The sequence below is a fragment of the Tiliqua scincoides genome, unplaced genomic scaffold, assembly GCF_035046505.1.
Source record: "Tiliqua scincoides isolate rTilSci1 unplaced genomic scaffold, rTilSci1.hap2 HAP2_SCAFFOLD_56, whole genome shotgun sequence".
NCBI lineage: Eukaryota > Metazoa > Chordata > Lepidosauria > Squamata > Scincidae > Tiliqua > Tiliqua scincoides.
In genome coordinates, this window is record NW_027101646.1 from 44642 (window position 1) to 66186 (window position 21545).

The 21545-nt window shown below is 53.3% G+C and overlaps 1 protein-coding gene and 1 pseudogene across 6 annotated transcripts in view; both read left to right on the plus strand.

The window, feature by feature from the left end:
- The window catches only part of LOC136636021 (leucine-rich repeat and fibronectin type-III domain-containing protein 5), a 57818-nt gene that overhangs the window by 10356 nt on the left and 25917 nt on the right, over nucleotides 1-21545 (plus strand). The window lies entirely within an intron of this gene.
- On the plus strand, nucleotides 18786-18905 carry LOC136636023 (5S ribosomal RNA; annotated as a pseudogene).

Consider the following 21545-nt stretch of genomic DNA (forward strand, 5'->3'; position numbering starts at 1 on the left):
AAAAGGGATAGAGAGATGCTCTTTACACTCTCACATAACACCAGAACCAGGGGGCATTCACTAAAATTGAGTGTTAGGAGAGTGAGGACAGACAAAAGAAAATATTTCTTTACTCAGCGTGTGTTTGGTCTGTGGAACTCCTTGCTACTGGATGTGGTGATAGCATCTGGCCTGGATGCCTTTAAAAGGGGATTGGACAAGTTTCTGGAGGAAAAATCCATTACGGGGTACAAGCCATGATGTGTATGTGCAACCTCCTGATTTTAGAAATGGGAGGGCACCAGGATGCAGGTCTCTTGTTATCTGGTGTGCTCCCTGGGGCATTTGGTGGGCTGCTGTGACATACAGGAAGCTGGACTAGATGGGCCTATGGCCTGATCCAGCGGGGCTGTTCTTATGTTCTTAGTGACCCCATGATGGGCAGTGCTTCAGTTACCTTGTAGAAAGTGAGCCACAATTGCCATGTGAAAAGTGGGGAACCGGCCCCTCTTTTCCACTTGGCTCCTAATCAGAACGGAAGAGACCTGTGCAGGCTTTTGGAAGTGTGCTCCTCCCCATGGAGACCAACTCCCACAGCCCCCAGAAACTGGCTTGTGTGCTTGGCGCAGGAGTTTCCCTACCATCTTGACTGTCAGGAACGTCTGTCAGAATGAAGTTGGGGGTGACTTGTGCTGGTGGGGCCATGCCTGTGGTGTGGCTGTCCTGAGTTCCTCTCATGACAACCTGGAGGCTGGCTGGACGCATGAAGGGCCAGTCAAGCTTTGGGGAACCACAGTTCTTCTCACCTGGGGAACATCTTCCTCAGCCCAAGTGTGTGCAGACAGGCTGCGGTTGTTCAGGGATGCAGAAAAGACACTCTGCATGTGCTCAGAGGAATCGTAGCTCAGCTGCTATGGGCAAACCTGCCTCTCTTCTCGGTTGCCCCGGGCTGTCACCACCCAGCCTGCATGTTGAATCTTAGTGTGCTGGCTGGATGGTCGGGGGAGGGTATTCTGTCACAGCTTTTACTTTGGGGAGAAGTTGGCATTGGTGCCGCCCTGCAGTTTCATGTGAGTCGCTGCCTTCTCCGATCTGAGCCTTGAGCACTGCAGATGCTCCAAGTGCCCCTCAGCTCCACCTCACTAAATGTGCAGTGTGGCACTGAAACTGCTGCAGAGGAGACGTGATGCGCTTTGAATGCTTTCCGACAATGTGTTGAGCATTGGTGACAAATGCCCTCTCGTGTCTGGGTCCCTCAGCCTGAGTCAGCTTTTGTTTCTGAGAAGGGAGGGTCCACGCCAGGGCTGTCCAAACGTTTTGGCAGGAGGGCCACATTGTCTCTCTGGTCCTGTGTCGGGGGCCAGGAAAAAAGCATTTAAAATTTGAATAAATTTGCATAAATGAATATATTAGAAATGGAACATATGAATGAATGAAGGTCTTGCAATAGCTCAAGGCCTATAAAAGGCCGTGCACAAAGCAAGGCCGGCCTTTCCTTCACTGCAGTTGCTGCATCACAGACGTGAAGAACAAACAGTGGAGGGAGTCCTCTTCCCGCAGCTCACGCCAGAGGTCAAACAGTTGCCCTCATGCTGAGAGCTGTTGCATTGGGCCAGTGTGGGCTCCAGAGGCTCATTGGAGACTGGGGGCTCCCCATGGGCCAGACTGGGAGTCCCAGTGAGCCGCAAGTGGACCCTGGGCCAGGGTTTGGGCACTTCTGGTCCACGCCCATCACTTGAACCACAGCTCCACATGGAGCATGGCACTTTGCTGACATCCCCTAGAATGGACTGTCTAGTGCAGGGGTCTCCAAAACCCGGCCCAGGGACCAGATGCGGCATGCAGCAAACCTCTTTCCAGCCTGCGGCCAGCCTCTTGTCCCCTGAAAGCCTCTGGCCCACTCAACTGAACATGACCAGAACTCTGCTCTGATTGTGTCTGGAGGGTGTTCTGAGGGCCAGAGAGGTGGAATGAAGGAGCCCATTTATTCACTTATCAAAGTTCCATCTCTAATTTATTTATTTAAATTTTATATTTACATTTTTTTTCTGGCCCTCCACACTACACCAGATATTTGATGTGGCCCTCTGGCCAAAATGTTTGGAGACCCCTGGTCTTGTGGGTCATGCAAAAAAAGGGGCACAAAGAAATCTTCCTCCAGATGACCCCTGGTGGCCAAGTGCTTCTGCCTGGGCTATGCCCAGAATGCTGCTGCCAGTGTGTTCCTGGAGTACCAGTTGTAAGCCCTGGAGGTGGGGGTTTCCATCGCTCTACCATCCATTCTATCACTCTGCCAGCCCATCTTTCCGGATGCAGTCACAGTCTGTCGGTCAGCATCTCTGCTGGAAGAGTGAGGGCTGTTCCTTAGCAAATGGCACTCACGGCATCAGTCTGGCGGGGGACCTGGTATGTGGGTCGGGGCTGCCAGAGGACCACCTGGTTCATGAAGTGTGTGAGGCCTGCAGCCCTCTTTCCATGGTGAGACGGTATGCATGCCTGGATGGGGAGGGGGTGCAAGCTGAGGGCCAAAATTGTGCCCTTTGCAGGAACTTTGGAGTGTCAGCAGGAGAGTCTGGGAGAGCTCTGAAGAAGGGCGAGGGATGGACAGCAGCAGGCGAGGGGGGGTGAGGAGATGACCTGTGGGGCTACCCGAAGCCTTGATGGAGGAGCCTTATTCAGAAGCGAGGGCCACCATTTGTGTTTGGGGACAATGGAACGGGGGCTTTGCCATCTTGCTAGTGTGCCTGTGGTTTTCCCAGCCCTCGTGGTTCAGGGGAGGATTTGGAAATCAGGTGTGGGTGTGTCTGGGGGGAAGTGCAAGCTGCGAAGAGTTCTTCCTGGCAGCCATTGGCCCCCTCTCAGCATTCTGAGTCTGTGAATTGTGTGTTCAGGTGAGGAAGGCAGTCTTGCGCCACCTTAAAAACTCACTGAATGTGTTTGTGGTGGTGGTGGAGGTGTGGGTGACGGGAAGCCTTTGGTGCAGCTCTGGGTGCTTCCTCTTGAAGCATTTAGGGCATGCGGGTGCACCTGTGCAAACTTTAGCCAAGGAGGCTTCCCTCATCTGTCTGTTTCTGTCAGCGGGCCCACCCCTGAAGGAGGCTTTGCTTGAGAGGGGCACAGCGGCCCCCCCTCGAATGCACTCCCCACTGTGTCAACAGGGCCAGGCCCCCGCTGCCCCGTGGCAGAGGTTGGGAAGGCGACTTGGTGGGTGCCTGAGAAGCTAGTTGGGGAGGAGGTGCCAAAGCCCCCTGCTTCTTCCGGGTGTTGATGTTTGGTGCATTCTGCAGGGGAAGGGGTGGAGCTCTTGGTGGAAGTGCCTTTTTGGCCCAAGGGCTGCTGTCCAGAGGGTGACTGGGCAGCAGGGAGGAGGCACAGACTGGGCAGTCCGAGCTGGGTGACTTGCTTCAGCAAAGGTCTTGCGGTTTGAGGCAGCTGCTCCACAACTCTGGCATTCCGCCTCCTGGGGTACTGCGCTGGGACGGCGAGAAACCTCCTCCCCCCACCTCCTTCTCTCTCAGGAAGCAGGCGGGGTCCTGGCTCTGAACTGAGGAATGGCCCTTTGACTGTCATACTGGAGGGGTCCCAGGGCTGCTGGGGACCAGGAGATGTGCTGCTGGCCTCTACGCATATCAGGCAACCTGTGCACTGCTGTACAGGATCAGGTCCCTACATTTTGAGGTAGGCTCCTGGCAATCCCTCCTAGATCTGCGAGTGCTTTGGAAGTTGTGATCAGGACCTTGGACAGATCTTTGGCCTCCATCCTCATTCGGGGCCCAGAAAAGAGGAGGCCTTTCCCCCTGCAGCCAAGCAGGGTGTGGGCCTCAGTGTTTGGGGCAGGGTGTTCTTCCCTCAGTCATCTTTCTTGATGAGTGTTTTATGGAGCAACGCAAACAGAGAATGACTTTCTGTGCCAAAGCTGTAAGTGTCTCACCCAGAAGCCTCACACTCAGAATGCAGAGTTTGGAACTTTAGGACAAGGAGGACAAAGGCTTCCCTGCAGGAAGAAAATGCGTACAGAATTATGCAGGGGAATGGATGGAGCAGATAGCGGCATGTTCTTCTTCCTCTCACACGACGTCAGAGCCAGGGGACAGCCACTCGAATTGAGTGTTGGGAGTGTCAGGACAGATAAAAGAAAATTTCATTACCCAGCATGTAATTAGTCTGTGGAACTCCTTGGCACAGGATGTGGTAATGGCATCTCGCCTGGATGCCTTTAAGGGGGGATTGGAGGAAAAGTTCATCATGGGTTACAAGCCATGATGTGTACATACAACTTTTAGAAGTAGGCTTTTAGAAGTAGGGTTTAGAAGACCTGCTTTTAGACCTGCTTTTAGAAGTAGGCTGCCCCAGAGTGCCAGATGCAACGGAGGGCACCAGGATGCAGGTCTCTTGTCTTGTGTGCTCCCTGAAGCATCTGGTGGGCTACTGTGAGATACAGGAAGCTGGACTAGATGGGCCTGTGGCCTCATCCAGCAGGGCTGTTCTTATGTTCACAGATGAGATGCTTGATCCGCCTCTTTGAAAAAGGGAGAAATTCCTTCAGGGCTTTGGGATTAATTAAAATGAATCTAATAATGAGATTGAATCAAAATTGTTTAAAAACCTAATTGAATAGGAAATTGCAGTTTTGTCCCAGTAGCTGCTTCCTCCAGTGCCTCCTCGGGGTTGAGGCCGGATGCTGAGACATCTGCTCTGGTGGGCAGGAGCTGAGAGTTTTAGTCGGCCAGAACTCTGGCCAGTGGCACTGCGGTCACTTCAGCGGGGCAGAAGCTCATCCTGGCACCCCCTGAAGCCCTGCCCCTAAAGTCACACCCCGTGAAGATTATTACAGCAGAACTTTGCCTTTCATGTTTTTTTTCCCTGCCACTTATTTCAGGTTTGTGATATTTGGTGACACTTCCTGGAACGCTTTAGCAGCTGGTTTCATCCCACTCTCTAGTGTACGACAAATTTATAAAAATTGAGAAATGGAATTTTAAAAAATCTCAAATAAAGTTGACAGGAACATTAGAGTGCTAGCTAACCTATGCATGAGTCCACCAGAGAAAGTCTCACTGTGTTCAGCAGGACTTACTCCCAGGTAAACTTGCAGCCTGCGCTTATTTCTGAGCAGACATGCTGAGGCTCACACTGTTCATATAATATGAATTATGTGGTTTCTGTCCTGGGAAGGGACATGCCCTAGGCAGATGTCTCAGTTTGCCTCCTGTTGAACATAAGAAGAGCCCCGCTGGATCAGGCCAAAGGCCCATCTTGGATCTCCCAATAGCCCACCAAATGCTTCAGGGAGCACAGAAGACGACAAGGAACAACCTGTGTCCTGGTGCCCTCCCTGTGTCTGGCAATCTGAGGTAGCCTGAAACCAAGAGCTTGCACATACCTACCATGACTTCTAACCCATGATGAACTTTTTCTCCAGAAATGTGTCCAATCCCTTCTCAAAGGCATCTAGGCTGAGCCTGTTGCTTCTTGGCTCAGGTCCTTTGAAGAACAACCTCAGAGGCCACACCGAAGCCCTCCTGCCTTTGTCCTCCCTGTGTCTGCAGCAGAAGCCCTGGAATTCTGCTCCCTATCGGCCAGACCACTGCCCTGGTCTTGAGAGTGTCACGGGGTTCTTGGTGCTCTTGCTGTCCGGTTGGCGTTTCTTCAAGCAGTTGGATCCCTCTTGCCAGGCAGCCCATTGCATTTTCAGAAGCAATGACCAGCCAAGCGCTTGAGGCGAAGCCACAGAAGTGGCCATGGAAAGATCTTCTGCAGCTCAAGATTGCTCAGATTCTGCCGTATCGAGGGATGCTCACAAAGTCTGAAGTGCAATAACAGTCAAGGAACGAAAGAAATGGCAAGCTGTGAAAAAGGAGTGACTTCAGAGCAGGGCTCAGTTGTGCAGAGTGCAGACATGCCTGCTGATCCACAGTGGTTCTCACTCTCCCAGGTGGACTTCAGTCTGTGTTTCGTCAGCCCCAGCACAGCGCAGCACACGGCTTCTTCGCCCTCACCAAGTTGTCTCACCAAGGTCTGCACTGCAGGCAACCACATGCAACATCACGGAGTCTCGTCTCCGCAAGTGGTGAGAGGGCATTCCGGCTAGACTGGGGTGTGAGCCCTGCGCTTCCCCACTCCGCAGGTCAGCCAAGGCCTTGCCAGAAAACCCTCCCCAGCTTTGTGTCATCTGCAAATGTGATAAGCAGCTCCAGCCTGTCTTTCTGATCACTTACAAAAATGTGGAATGCCCAGAGCCCAAGACACAGCCCTGCGTGGCTTGGCGCTTGCGACCTCCCTCCAGGTTGACCTGGATAATATCTCATTGACTGGATGCTCCCAGAGGCACCTGGTGACCCCTGCAAGTTACCAGAACATGGACTAGGTGGGCCCTGGACCCGATCCAGGGGCCTTTCTCTTTTTAGTAGCACTTGCTGGGAATGGTTGTTCAAGAGCTTTGAACTCACCTAATGTATATGAGGGTGGTCAAAGCACAACAAAGAGGCTTAATGAGGCAGCCAAGTCTCCCATAGCCCGCAGCAGAGTGTCTGTTTACACAACGAAGGGGCTCTTATTGTAAAGAAGAGGTCAACAGTTGAGGAGATTCTGTTGGGAGAAGGAGAAGAAGATGCAGGCAGGAAGAGATGCAGTTGCCCCAGAAACAAGCACACCAGTCAGTCATGTTCCTTCCTCTGCTGACTCCACAGCCTGTTGGCTCAACCTCATGTTATTTTCGGGGGGGGGGGGAGCCAGCAAAGAATGGCTTCACTACAACCCAGGGAGGACTCAGGTGGGGGGGATCAGCAGTGGCAGCATTTGGGGCCCACAAGTATGTGGCAGACATTTGACTTGTTCCTGACTGGGCCAGGATAGGCTGGAGTCTGGGACGGAGGGTCCCTTCAGTCCTGGCACCAACCTGGCTGTGCAGTGCCCTCCCCAGGGAAACTTTTCTCTTGCACAAAACACCAGAATCGGGGGACAGCCACTTGAGAGTGTGAGTGTGAACAGACAAAAGAAAATAAAAAGTCTGTGGAACTCCTTACTACAGAATGTGCTGATGGCACCTGTCTAAGAGGCCTTTAAAAAGAGATTGAAGGAAAAGTGCATTGCAGGTTACAAGCCATGATGGGTATACATCACCTTCTGGTTTGGCTGTCAGGTGCAACAAAGTGGCAATAGGACGCAGGTATCTTAAGGACTTGTATGTGTGCTCCCTGAAGATCTGAGGGACTACTGTGAGATACAGGAAACGGGACAAGATGGGTCCTTAACCTGATCCAACAGGGCTCTTCTTATGTTGTTACTATGTGATCTTTATGGTGTTTTATGGTGCGGAGATCTTGAACTACATTCCTTTGTTCTACTACAAAATCATATAAAAATTATCAAATCTTAAACAGTCTACACTTATTATAAAATGCATTTTCCAGACAAATAATTTTTTTTTTTTTAAAAACAGCATAAAAATTAACTCCTATCTACTCATCAAATGCATAGATTATTTGGCCTGTTTTCTCCTCAATGCGCAGAAAGTCCATGAATGGTTTCCAATTATCCATAAAAGATTTTACTGACTTGTCTTTAAGAAGAATTGTAAGTTTATCCCTTTCTGCCAAATCCAATATTCCTGCAGCATATTGGATCATATATAAAAACATACATAATCTTTCTGAATCAAATCATCCAATATTCCCAGCAAAAAAGCTTCTAGTTTCATTTGTAAATCAACTGCATTTGCTGCACATCAAGTCCAATATTTTTTGCCCTTTTGTACAGGTTCACCATATGCGATAGAACATTCCTTCTTATCTTTTTTGTGGGCTGTTTTATTGCACTTTACGATGGATCAAATGCCATTCTGACTTTCAGAAGAATCTTGGAATACAGGTGGGGCCTCGGTATCTGCGAGGGATCTGATCTCACCCCCCCCCCACCGGTGGATACCGAAAACTGCCTTGGTTTTCAGCCCCTTAAAACAACTGAAGGCAACTGGTGCTGTGCTCTGGATTGTTTTCTGAAGCCCGCAGAGACTGCATTGTGTCCAGCCGTGGCCTTTGCGGGCCTCAGAATGGCCCTTAAGGCAAAAATAGTTCCGGTTTCCAAGGGAAACCAGATGTTTTTATGCCTTTAAAGGCATTTTGAGGGCCAGAGAGGGAAACCGGAAGTAGCCCCTTTTTTTGCCTTAACGGCCGTTCTGAGACCTACAGTGGGCAGATGTGCGTGGCCTCTGCTGGCTTCAGAAAAGCTCTGGAGGCAATCGGAATGCAGGCCTGTTTCAGTGCAGGTGCAGAGAACCCGCGTTGAGCCTGATCTGCGGATGTAAAATCTGTGGATAAACAGGCTCCACTGGGTACTAGAGATAGCTGGTCCTTTGGAGGTCTTCTACTCCAACCTCCTGCTTAGTGCAGGGAGTTGCTGCAGCATCCCTGAAAGGTGACCATCCAGCCTCTGCTTGAGAACCTCCAGCAAGGGAGAGCCGCTGACTGAGGCAGGTTGTTCCAGGGCCAGGAAGCTCTTTCAGCGAGGAAAGCCTTCCTAACCTCTAACCCAGATGGATTTCCCTATAGTTTCAACCCACTGGTTCTACCTTTGCCCTCAGGAGCCACTGGCACAGGGCAGAGATTTCAGAATGGTCGTGGATGTCAGTCTTGAACAGGAGACTTGGAGCTCTTGGCAGTGGGCACTAGCAGGTGCCTGGCCCTTCTGCCCAACCCTCTGGCTAATGCATAAGGAGACGTCTGTACCATAGCAAGGCACAAGGGAGGTTGGGCTAAGACTGGAGTCATGCCTGGCCTGAGTTCCAGGCTCCTTCTGTGGGGCCTCATGGAGCAGCTGCCCACTGGCGGAGGGCAGGGAGGTGGCTTCTCAGGGAGAAGAGGGCACAGCTGCTGCCTCCCAGGTGCCCTCTTGCAGATGTCCGGGTGTGGCTGCCCCTTGGATGACTGGACAGGGTTCAGAGGAAGGCACCTCAGAGGCTTGGGTGGGGGTGGAATCCTTCCCTCGTGCCGAAGGGTTGTGCTGTTTGGGGCTTCTTTTAGGAACAAGGCCAGGGGAGGCCGAGACAGCTATGCCACCCCGTGCAGCTGGTGGGCTGGAGAGTCAGCCCAAGAAGAGGCTGCCAAAGGCCCCACAGTGGCTATAGCGGGAGTGGGAGGAGGCGGTCAGCTGGGTGGAACCTCCGTACTCAGAGGCAACCTGTCTCTGCAGGCCAGCTGTTGGTGAGCAAGAGAAGGAGGCGGTTGTGGCCTGCTTGTGGGCACACAGCTGCATCTGATGGACGTTTGGTGGTTGACTGACCCTGCAGGGGCTGCTTTAGATCCAGCAGCCGTGGCTGTGGCTGCGCTGGGGAGAGGAGAGGCCTCACTGGCCTCTTGGACACCCAGGCGGCGTCCTGGAAGGGCCTGCTGCTTCCCTGGCAGCCCCAGCTGCTTTCAGGAAGACTCTCCTCGGTGTGCCCCATGAATTTTTCATGCCTTCAGAATGTCTTGACTGCAGCCCAGGAAAGCCCTGAAGGGATGAGCGCACCAGTCGCTCGCCCTTCTTGGCCCTGCAGAACTACTGCCCTTGTGAGCATGTCCTTTTTGCTGGGCATGATTATTCCCCGTCTCCTGCTGTGACCATTCCGTACGCTGAGAAGGACGTTGTCAGGTCTCCAAGCTTGCCTGCCCCCCGGGCCTGGCTGGACTTGCTCTCTCTCGCGTCCAGGTTTTGGGGATGGGAAATGTTGCAGAGGCACCTGGACTCTTTCAGAACCAAAGGGGCGCGTCTGTGTCACGGGCACCGTTGTCCGCTTTGGAGTGGGATGAAGAAAGGGGCTGGCAGATGCCACAGGCAGGTGGAGCAGCAGCAGATCAGTCTGCCTCTGTTCTTGTGCCACTCAGTTCCCAGTGTGCTTTTTGGAATGAAGGTGCATAATGGGGGCTCAGCCCAGACAGCTCCAGTGAAGGGGGGATGTAGGAATAGGTGGAAGTCTGAGGCAGCTCCCTAGAGCCAGGGCGGAACCAGGAGCAGTGGGCAGGGTGGCAGTTGGAGCAGGAAGGCTAGTGGTTGCTTCTCCACCTCTGGCAGTCTCCAGCCACAGCCCACTGCATACTAAGGGAGATGGCACCATCTGGAGATGAGGCTAAATGCTCCGTGATCCTGATCGCTCCAGTGGACTGCAAAGCTCTTCTTGCAGGTCTTTCTAGCTGGGCAACAGCACAACGAAAGGGCAAATGGAGTTCGGCGTCAGCGTGAGGATCAGTGGTCATCCAGGCGGGAAATGGACTGGTGGGAGGGGTGGAACAAATGCAAGTACTTCTTCTCACAGTGCATGAAAGAATCTGTGGAACTCACTGCCACAGCATGATATGGGCTGGAATCCAGCAATGGTATTTAAAGGGAGTTATGGTGGTCTTTGGGGGCATTTTCTAACCTGCTCACACTCTTTGGCCAGAGGCAGTAGCAGACCCTGCATGTGAACCATTGTCTGTTGCCAGGTTCAGCTTGATGTTTCTGATGTGCTCGCTGTGTTGTTCTGTCCACTGGAAAGACCACTCCTGTGGAGCGGACACCCCACTCTCCAGGGCCTGGGTGGAGAAGCGTTTCTGACAGATGTGTGAGGCTCCCTTCACAGTGAACAGCTAGATTGGAAGGCTCTCCCCCCCCATTAGTGGGTCTGGCAAGGTCCTGGCAGCAGCATGCGCCTTTGTGACCTGGGCCATCCATGCACCTGTCTGTCACCAGGCCATCTTGTCCAGAGGCTGATGTCATTTTTGCACAGCTGTGAGATCCTCACTGACCTATGAAAGAATGAAATGTGGAGAGGAAGCAGAAGCCACGCTGAGCACAGCAAGGGGTGGTTTGTATATGCGTCCTGGTTTCCAGGCAGGGCAGGGCAGTCGTGTGTGAGCATGACCACACACCTTGCACACAGCAGTGAACATGTGTGTGTGTGCAGCACTTTGTGACGTTTCACGCGTAGAAGTGTTGCCTGCCTGTGACTCTCTTGCTGTGGGCAGAGCACCAACTCATGCGCTGACCAGCTGGAGCCCAGATGGTTGTGTGAATCAGTGCTGGCTTTGCCATCGGCAGCCCAGGCGAGGAACGAGGAGGAGCCCTTTGCCAACTCCCGGCTTGGTGGCAGGCTTGGCTTCTGGGGCTGGTGAGGACAGGCAGCACTGCGCGTGTGGAAGACCTGGAGTCTGGAGCGACTGGCACGGGCGCCTGGGGCCTTCCGACAGAGGCACGGTTTGTCGCGTGGCTCTTCTGAGGAGCCCCTGGGCCAGCTGCGGCCTGTTCCCGCCTCGTGCTCCTCAGTCCTGTCCTGCACTGGCTTCCCTGGAAAGAAGGGCCACTGCTCAGCAGCGCTGGTTCTCGGGCCAAGGCCAGAGCGTGTTTTGGTTATTGCCCTGAAGGAGAGGTGCTGCGCTCGCGGTGTGATGCAGTGCCTTAGAGTTTGGTGCTTCCACTGTCAAATGCAGGAAGGGGAGCGCACAACCCACTTTTTATAGCTTGTGGGCATTGAACGGGCTTTTCTTGTGGGGTAGGGTACTTTGGGGTCACCTGCCACTTGATTTTCCTGCTGTGGGAAACGAGGTGCTCTTCTTGAGCAGGGGTGGCGTGACCTGGAGTGGTACCCCTGATGGGGCGTTGTAGGGAAAAAAGAAGCCCTTTTTGGGTGTCTTGTGGATTGTGCCAAACTCAAAAGTGTGAAGGTTCTGGTTTTATTTCTAGGGCAAGTGTGGAGTGGCTCATTGCAGCCTGCAACCGCAGCAGCGGGCCAGTGGGAGGTGGCGGCAGACTGGGGGTGAAGTGCACCATGAATCTGCTGCCCCTGGAACTCTTTGCCGTCCTGCTGCAGCCTGCTTCACCTTGCTTCATGGTTGAGCTGGTAGTGATGGTGCACTACTCCAAGTTGAGGTGAATTGGATTTTTCAGAGTTGGATTCTGCCCTTCTCCAATTCTGACCTGGGGCTCCCAGGAGTCTCCCAGGCAGGGACCTGACCAGATCAACCTCCATAAAACTGCAGAATCGGGTTCCAAGGCTGCAGTGTATGAACAGTTTGCTCCAGAGTAGACCAAGCAGAGCATAAGAACAGCCCCACTGGATCAGGCCATAGGCCCATCTAGTCCAGCTTCCTGTATCTCACAGTGGCCCACCAAATGCCCCAGGGGGCACACCAGATAACAAGAGACCTGCATCCTGGTGCCTCCCTTGCATCTGGCATTCTGACAGCCCATTTCTAAAATCAGGAGGTTGCGCATACACATCATGGCTTTATCCTTCCCATGCATAATTTTATATGTCTCAATCATGTCCCCCCTCAGGCGCCTCTTTTCTAGGCTGAAGAGGCCCAAACGCCATAGTCTTTCCTCGTAAGGAAGGTGCCCCAGCCCAGTAATCATCTTAGTCGCTCTCTTTTGCACCTTTTGCATTTCCACTATTATTTATTTTATTATTTTTTATTTTATTAATTTGTACCCCGCCTTTTTGCCCAAAGGGCAAAAAGACACTATGTCTTTTTTGAGATGTGGCGACCAGAACTGGACACAATACTCCAGGTGTGGCCTTACCAGAGATTTATGCAACAGCATTATAATATTAGCCGTTATGTTCTCAATACCTTTTCTAATGATCCCCAGCATAGAATTGGCCTTCTTCACTGCCGCCGCACATTGGGTCAACACTTTCGTCGACCTGTCCACCACCACCCCAAGATCTCTCTCCTGATCTGTCACAGACAGCTCAGAACCCATTAGCCTATATGTGAAGTTTTGATTTTTTGCCCCAATGTGCATGACTTTACACTTACTGACATTGAATATTGAATTATTGTTATTATTATTGTTATTATTGTTATTATTATTATTATTATTATTATTATTATTATTAATAATAATAATAATAATAATAATAATAATAATAATAATAATAATAATAATAATAATAATAATAAATGCATCTGCCATTTTGCTGCCCATTCTGCCAATCTGGAGAGATCCTTCTGGAGCTCCTCACAATCACTTCTGGTCTTCACCACTCGGAAAAGTTTGGTGTCATCTGCAAACTTGGCCACCTCACTGCTCAACCCTGTCTCCAGGTCATTTATGAAGAGGTTGAAAAGCACTGGTCCCAGGACAGATCCTTGGGGCACACTACTTTTCACTTCTCTCCATTGTGAAAATTACCTGTTGATACCCACTCTCTGTTTCCTGGCCTCCAACCAGTTCTCAATCCACGAGAGGACCTGTCCTCTAATTCCCTGATTGTGGAGTTTTTTCAGTAGTCTTTGGTGAGGGACCGTGTCAAACGCCTTCTGAAAGTCCAGATATATAATGTCCACGGGTTCTCCCGCATCCACATGCCTGTTGACCTTTTCAAAGAATTCTATAAGGTTTGTGAGGCAAGACCTACCCTTACAGAAGCCAGGTTGATTCTCCCTCAGCAAGGCCTGTTCATCTACGTGTTTTGAGATCCTATCTTTGATGAGGCATTCCACCATCTTACTCGGTATAGATGTCAGGCTGACCGGCCTATAGTTTCCTGGGTCCCCCCCTTTCCCTTTTTAAAGATAGGCGTGAACTTTTAGTTGAAAAGCGGTATATAAATACTGTTAAAAATGTTAAAAAAAAATGTCGAAACGGATCACAGCATGGTCACTGTTCCCCAATGGCTCAGTAACATTGACCTCTCTAACCAGGTCCTGAGTACTGCACAATATTAAATCCAGAGTCATCTGTCCTCTGGTGGGCTCCATGACTAGTTGCTCTAAGCCACAGTCATTTAGCATGTCAAGGAATCTGGTCTCCTTTTTGTGACCAGAACACAAATTGACCCAGTCAATATGAGGATAATTGAAGTCCCCCATGATTACAACCTTGTCCCTCTTTGTCACCTCCCTGATCTGTTTCCTCATTTCAAGGTCCTCTTCTGGTTTCTGGTCTGGAGCACGATAGTACGCATCACTCCTCAGGCCTGGTAATTTAACCCATAGAGATTCTATGGAGTCAGACCTGCCTTCAGTCTCTACTTTGCTGGATTCTATCCCTTCCTTAACATAAACGGCCACCCCACCTCCAACACGCCCCTCCGTGTCCCTCCTGTAGAGTTTATAGCCCGGGATTGCGGTATCCCACTGATTCTCCGCATTCCACCAGGTTTCCGTTATGCCCACTATGTCAATGTTTTCCCTGGTCACCAGACATTCCAGTTCTCCCATCTTTGCTCGGAGACTTCGGGCATTTGCATAAAAGCATTTGTACATGGAATCACCCAGGATGGGCTGCTTATTAGCTCCTTTGTCTCCGCATCCTCTCATTATGCCGAACCATCTATCACGTCCCGTCATGCTACCATTCCCAATTTCTTCTCCTACTCTGCCTTTGTTGTTCCCCATCCTCATCCCGTAGGGATGAGGATTCCCCAACCGGATGCCCCTCGGCTCCTGACGGTTTTCCCCCCGTGGCCAACACAGATTGATAGCAGACCCTCAGATCACCTCTTTGGCTCTTCTTTTTTCTCCTCATGTTTGGGGGGGGGGGAATCACTGCCTAGAGCAGCTAGCCACCGCCTTGGAAGGGCTGCAGGCTGTACTGGGGAGGCCATGTGCCCTGAGGCTGCACTGTGGGCCTCATTTGCTGGCTCTCCTTTTGAGCCGGGGGGGGGGGGCAAAATGCTGCTCCTGATGGCGGAGGCTTTTTCCTGGCTTGGGGGGGGGGGTGTTGCTCCAGTTTGTGGACTTTGGAATGCTCTGGAGAGCTGCTAATGTGGATGCTGATGCTCAGAGGTCTGCTGGTGCCTTTGACACAGTCCCTCACCAAAGACTCCTGAGAAATCTCTGCTGTCAGAATGAAAGGGCAGGTCCTGCCCTGGATTGGGAACTGGTTGAGGACCAGGAAACAGAGAGTGGGTGCCAATGGGCAATTTTCACAGTGGAGAGAGGTGGAAAGCAGTGTGCTCCATGGATCTGTCCTGGGACGGGTGCTCTTCAACCTGTTCATAAATGACCTGAAGACAGGGTTGAGCAGCGAGGTGGCCAAGTTTGTGGATGACACCAAACTTTTCGGCGTGGTGACGACCAGAAGTGATTGTGAGGAGCTCCAGAAGGATCTCTCCAAACTGGCAGAATGGGCAGCAAAATAGTAGGATGCTGGGATGGCACCTGAAGGCCTAGATGCCTTTAAAAGGGGACCAGACAGATTGGTGGAGGGAAAGTCCATCACAAGTTGTAAGCCCCGATGGGTATGTGCAACCTCCTGTCTCTGAATGCCAGGTGCAAGGCAGTGGCAACAGGGTGTAGGTGTTTCTTTGCTCCCTGAGGCATCTGAGTGGCCACTGAGATGCAGGAAGCTGGATTAGATGGGCCTGTGGCCTGATCCAGCAGGGCTGCTCTGCTCCTTTTCAGTGTGGCTTTGCTTGTCTCCTATTTTCCCAAATGCAGAGGCTGTGGTTTCTTGCTTTGAGAGAGCTGTTTGCTTTTCTTCCTTTTCGATGAACATGGTGTCATCCAGTGGAACGGCGATGAGTAGTCAGTTCAGGACAGGCAGGAGGTCATGTGGAATTGGCTTTTGCATTCCATTGCCACAGGGGCAGGAGGCAACTTTTAAAAAGAGCTTGGGAAACTGCATGGGAGAGGGAGAGAGGCGTATCGGTGGCTGCTGCTCCTGGTTGCTGAATGGAACACTTGCCAGCAGTGTTTTTCTGAGCACTCTTTGTGGAGGAGCAAAAGCAGGGCCACTCTGTGGCCTTGTGACCTCTTTGGGAGCCTCTTGCTGGGGCTTCTGGTTGCCTGCCAGGGAAGTGGGCCACTGGACTGTATGGACCCACCTTGGGCTGTCCTCTGCTTGACCACTTGCCACGTAGCAAAAGTGACTCAAGACAGGCTGATCAGGAGCTCAGCCAGACAGGGGTCAAAAGGGATTAGAGCAGCAGGTGCACTGGAGGGTCTGAGGGCCATGAAGAAAAAGACCCCCTTCAGCAGTGGGCGTGAAGACCCAGGGAGAACTGTGAAAGCTCTTCCCCCGTGGACCACGAGGCTGCTCTGGGTCGCCACCAAAGAGTTAGAACGCAGAGTCTTGGGCACGTGACAAACGCGTGTTAGGCTCTGAAGTGCACCTGCCATTTGGGTGCCTGCAGAGCTTCCGGCCCTGCACTCCTGCAGCTGACGTGTCTGCCCTGCCGTCTCAAGACGTCTGCCAGCACGCACTGGTCCCTGTCCAGTCGTTCGGCATCCTTTCCCACCAGGGCCATCTTTCTGTTTTTTCACCACTTCAACCATGAACTCTGCTCCCTGGTGATTGAGGTGGTTCACTGTTGCTCCGCCCCTGCATTTCCAGGACGGAACAGCAAGACGGCCTCCCAGAAGAGCAGCTTTCCAACCGGCCCGGCTATGCTTCTGTTCCTGCAGTGAGCAGTGGTGGCTGCAGTTGGAAGAGGATGCAGCAGTGCACAGACCCTGTGACTTGTTCTCCTCGGCTGCCTCCTCCGTTGCATTCTGTGAGCTGTCTGAGCAGCTAAGAGCTGGATGGGTGGGGGGCGGGGAGAGGGTTTCAGTGTGAAACAGGCTCTCCCACTTACAAGTTTCCATCCCACTTACAAGATCTGGTGACTCAGACTTTAGATTGCAGGCTCAAAAACCTTCGGCTCATGAGAAAAGTGATGGTGCTGAGAAATTTGCTCATGCACCGACGTGCAGGGACAGTGCAAGTTCAGTCCCCCCCATCTGCACAAGTTCTGTCCCCCCCCATCTGCACCAGGCCGGTCTGCTTGGCGCCTGTTGACTATGTGCGAAGATGCTTGCTTATATCGGAGCCTCCTGACATTCAGCCTTTCGCTGCAGGCTGGCGGCAACCCTGGCACTTGGGGCATTGTGGGGAGGGGTGTAGCTTGCACTCCTGGCCGCCTCCTCCCAAGGCAGGAGCTCCACAGCGCAGGGGCTGGTGAGGTGAATTGTCCTGGCTCCTCCGTGAGGTCGTTTTGGGGGTCATGGCTCCCCCACCTCCCTGCTGAGGTCCTCCTTCCTGGCTGCTCGACTCCCAACGCTGGTTGGCTGCTTCCCTTTTCCTCCTTCCACGGATCCCTTTCAGGTCCCTCTCCCTTGCCCCCTCCTCCTCATTCTCCTGTCTCCTGCCTCTCGCCTCTGCCTTCCCCTGCCCAATCACCCTCCTCCCTTTCCAGCTCCTCTTTTCCCAAGCTCCATCTCCACCTCTGTGCTGGCCCCATATCCTCACCCTCTCCTGCCCTGCCTTCCACCTACAGCTGCCAGCTGGCTTGCCCCAGAAGCTTGGAGCAAGTTTTGCACAAGCTTTGCACAGACCAGCCTTTTATTGGGGGGGGGGGCGGGCAGATGTGAAGGAAAGAGATGTGATAACTTTGCAGTGAAGTGATGTACTGTGTGTAAGAAAACAATGTTTGCTGGGTGGAGAATGGACAGAGGCAGTCAGACGTGACTGAGTTGGCGAGAGAAAGGAACAGGACTCACATTGCACTGCCTAAGGCTGGCTGTGACAGCAGATTGATGGTTTTGAAACAGAAGAATTAAACCTTGTCAAATGTACAGGCAGAGCAAATCCGATATGCTGATCATATCGGAGGAATTCCTTTTCCAGGTCTACCTTTGGTGAAAGATGCAGGAAGCTGGACTCTGGGGCTGAAGATCTACTTTGCATGACGTTGATAGTCAGAATCCAGAGTGTCTGAAAGTACGTCAGTGCCAGGATCTTGCCCTGCAGCTTGGGAGGAGGTGAACTGGTCGTTTGTTGCCAGAATGAAGACTTTTACATTTTAAACCATGGATCCTGTGGAACCTGGATATTGCACAGACGCCTGCTTCACTGTGGCCCCCGCCATTGGGCTGAAAGATCCAGGGGCAGCGTGGGTGCCTTGGAGGCCAGGTAGGCCATAGGGCTGGCAGCCGGATTTCAGCCCTAGAGGAGCCTGAAGTGGGTCTTAGAGTTGCTCCTGAGGAGAAAAGTCTGTGACTGTTCAAGGGAAGCCAAGTGCATCTCTCATAGAGGTTATGAAACTGCAAAGCACGTTTACTGCTTGCAGGCTGTGAAAGTCAATGCCTGCTCTTCCCTTGCAGCAGTCCTGCTTTTTGATGCGCCAGTGCATCTGTGAGGCCGCAGGCGCCGGACCCAGAACGTCCTTATTTTTGGAACGGCAAGGGAGCTGGCGGGGGCAGGCAGGGCTCGGCTTCCCTGTGGCTCTGCGGTGGGCAGCATCTGCTCCACAGTTGTGAAAGGGCCCGCTCGGGATTTAAGACGCTCGTGTGATGGCTGTCGGGGCTGGCCCGGGACCTCAAGGCTGCCCCCCACACTGGCAGTATGCCAGCTTCTGCTCCTCCCCCTGCTGGGCTGGAAAAGGAAGGGAGGAGCGGAGGGAGAAGGGGGTGCTGCTTCCTGGCCCCCCACTCCCCTCTTCCTCTGCACCATCCTCCTCCTGCTCTCTCAATACAAGAAAGAGGTGGAGGAAGTGGGCAGGCAGAGGTGGGCAGCCCCCCATTCATATGCTGTCTGGGGCCATGTGGTTGGGCGGGCCCCAATTCCTGTCACCATTTGCCTCCTCGGTCAAAAAACGGTGCAGGTTGTGCCGTGTAAATGATAAGCACAAGCCTGGCACGTATAAATGCCTGCTGTGGCACACGCCCCACACATGTATGTTTTTATGTTTGTACGCACATACCGCATGTGTGTGGACATGTAGGTAGGCACAGTGAATCATACACGAACACACGTAGCAGCTTGAACACACGCAGTGGAGTAGGCAGCCCCCGATACACACAGAGACACTGAGGCACACAGGAAGCTTGTTGCCGTAGGGCCGCTTCCAGACAGATGCGGCTGGCGGCAGCAACTGTGACCCTGCACATGCCCGATCTCGTCTGATCTCGGAAGCTAAGCAGGGTCAGGCCTGGTCAGTACTTGGATGGGAGACCGCCTGGGAATACCGGGTGCTGTAGGCTTAGACCAGAGTCTTTCGAGGCTGAAAGTTGCCAGCCACCAGCAGGACTGCAGCCTTTGTGAAATGATGGCTCTGCGGTGGAACCCTCGGAGTCCTCTGACTTCAGGAATGCCTCCTGGATTTTCCCTGAGACCGTCCCAGCTCTGCACTAGCCTTGAATCAGGACGCCATCTAAACTCCCAAAAGGTTGAAGGTGAACTGCTGTAATTCAGCTGTTCTTCTCCAGAGTTTTCTCTGATCCAGGGCCCAATCCTAACAGTCCCTCACACTGCCAGAACACACTTGTTCCAGCAGCGCCTGAACGCATGGTCTGGCCGCCACCAGAGCAGCAAGGTGCTGGCAGCAGCCACCTGGCACCTCAGGTCGGATCATGCAGGGGATGGGAGGGAAGCAGGAGGTGGGTGGAGCAGGAGAGTGTTTGAGACCAGAAGGGGGGTGGGTGGGTTCAGTGGCATTGGCATCTGCTGAATCCAAGCCCCCTTCCTGAGCCTGACCCAACCTCACGGTTCCACATGGTCTGAACAGACCAGCTGGGTAAGCATTGGTTTGCCGCGGGGCAAAGAAGCATGTGTTCCCTCTCCCTGCGGAGGCCTCTGCAGGCCAAAACTCCCCCATGGGATTCAGCAGATGCGTAAGAACTGCCCCACTGGATCAGGCCACAGGCCCATCTAGTCCAGCTTCCTGTATCTCACAGCGGCCCCACCAGATGCCCCAGGGAGCACCCCTAATAACAAGAGACCTGCATCCTGGTGCCCTCCCCTGCATCTGGCATTCTGACATAGCCCATTTCCAAAATCAGGAGGTTGTGCATTCATATCGTGGCTTGTAACTCGCAGCATCGCCGCACAGGGAGTTGGGCAGGATTGGACCTTTGGTCAGATGACAGTGTGGTGGATTCTCTGCCCAGTTCCTGAGCGCGAGGCAAACGGTTTGGCTCTTGTGCTAAATGACCCGATTGATCCTGGTTGTCTCCCTCCGTTGGGCTGGCACAGGGCTGGGGAAGGGGCTGCAGAGAGTGGCCAGAGCAAGCAGGGGGCTGGGGCTCCTTCCTTGGGACGGAACGGAAGACGAGTGATAAAGGGGAGGCCCAGTTTTTCTGGTGTGGTGAGGGTGGAGAGGGAGTGTTCCAGGCCCATTCAGGGGTGTCCGGTGACCTTGATGGTTGGGTGATTCAGGACAGGCAAATGACTCACCGGTGCTGGGTAAGGCTGGGGTGCCACTTGCCACTTCCTTGCTTGGAGGCTGTTTGACGGGGATGGGCTACACTCATGGAGGACGGGGGTCTGTTAGGTTGCGTGGACCCTGCTCTCCCACCAGCTTCAAGGTCCATCTGCATACCAGTTACCTGGGAGAAGAGCGCCCCCAGCTGGTCCCCACTTTGTGCGGTCCCGCTGGTCTCCGTGCCTGGCCCTGCGGTGCTTTCCTTGACAACAGAGCCTCTTTGGGACTGGGCTCTCCAAGGTCCACAATCCTCCTTTCTTGCTGGGATTGTGCTTCTCCGACCAACAGGGTGCGGGTCTTGCCTTGTGGGTTTACTTCTCCCTCCACTCTGGCCAGCCCTTGGTGGAAGTCGAAGGTACAGCTGGCACCCAAGCAACTCCTCTGCTGCTGCTTGTAGCGGGGGGGGGGCACAGGCTGCTGCTAGGGGAGCGTTGCCACAGCGACGGTGACGAGAGCAGGGGTGTGCTGGGGGACGTGGCTCTGCCGGCATCTGCCTCTTTCGGGCGGCCTTGCCACTGCTGCTGCAGCCTCTGGGCAGGGCACTCCAGGCCGCTTCCCAGTGAGGGCCATGCCGGTGCCTCCACCTGAAGTGTGAGGCGTTCAGCTGGCGATCCTCAGAGTAGCCGGAGCTTTTGGTGCTTCTCTCAATTTCAGGAGCAATTTGGAATGGGAATTTCAGGGAGGAAGGTGGGAAGCGGGTCGGCAGCCCCTTCCCACTCCTCCGACCCCCGTCCTGGGAAGTGTGGTTGGGAGAGGGAAATCCTTGCTCCTGGAGAGGGAGTAGCTGGGGGGGCTGTGCTGTGGGGCTGCCGCATGGGGACGCAACATGATGTGACCTTGAATGTGCTCCCCTCAGACGTTTGGACTGAGAACTTCCCAGTTGTATGTTAACTCTTGTGGGCGTTTGGGGGCAACCATGTAAGCTTCTGTCCTGCTGTCCTTCCCCTCCTCAGCAGTGTGGAGAGCCAAGCAGCCTTCACTCTCCTGCGAACCTGCACCAGGTTGCACCTGCACCTGTCGCGCAGGGATCGTTGCTGCAGCGCTGGCTGGCCTGGCAGGCTCTCCCTGTTCTCAAAGGGCAGGGCAGGCGCCTCTCAGCGACCTCAGTGCCCTGCTCGTGATGGGAGGCCCTTTTGACAGCCTGTTGCGGGGGGTGTCGTGTTGTCGGGTTTGCCATTTTTGTGTGCCCTGCTCATGGCTGGCCCTTCTAGGATCCGTTGTGTGTGTGTGTGTGTGTGTGTGTGTGTGTGAGAGAGAGATGGCTGGCTGGCCGGCCGGCCTGACTCAGGCCCCCCCTTCCAAATCCACAGAAGCAAGTCCGCAGCTGGACTCTCATTCCCATCTATTCAGAAATGCAGTTTTTTGCCCCATCTGGATAAGTGCAGCTCTTTGCCTAGAAAGTGGCGGTCAGGGGGCACCA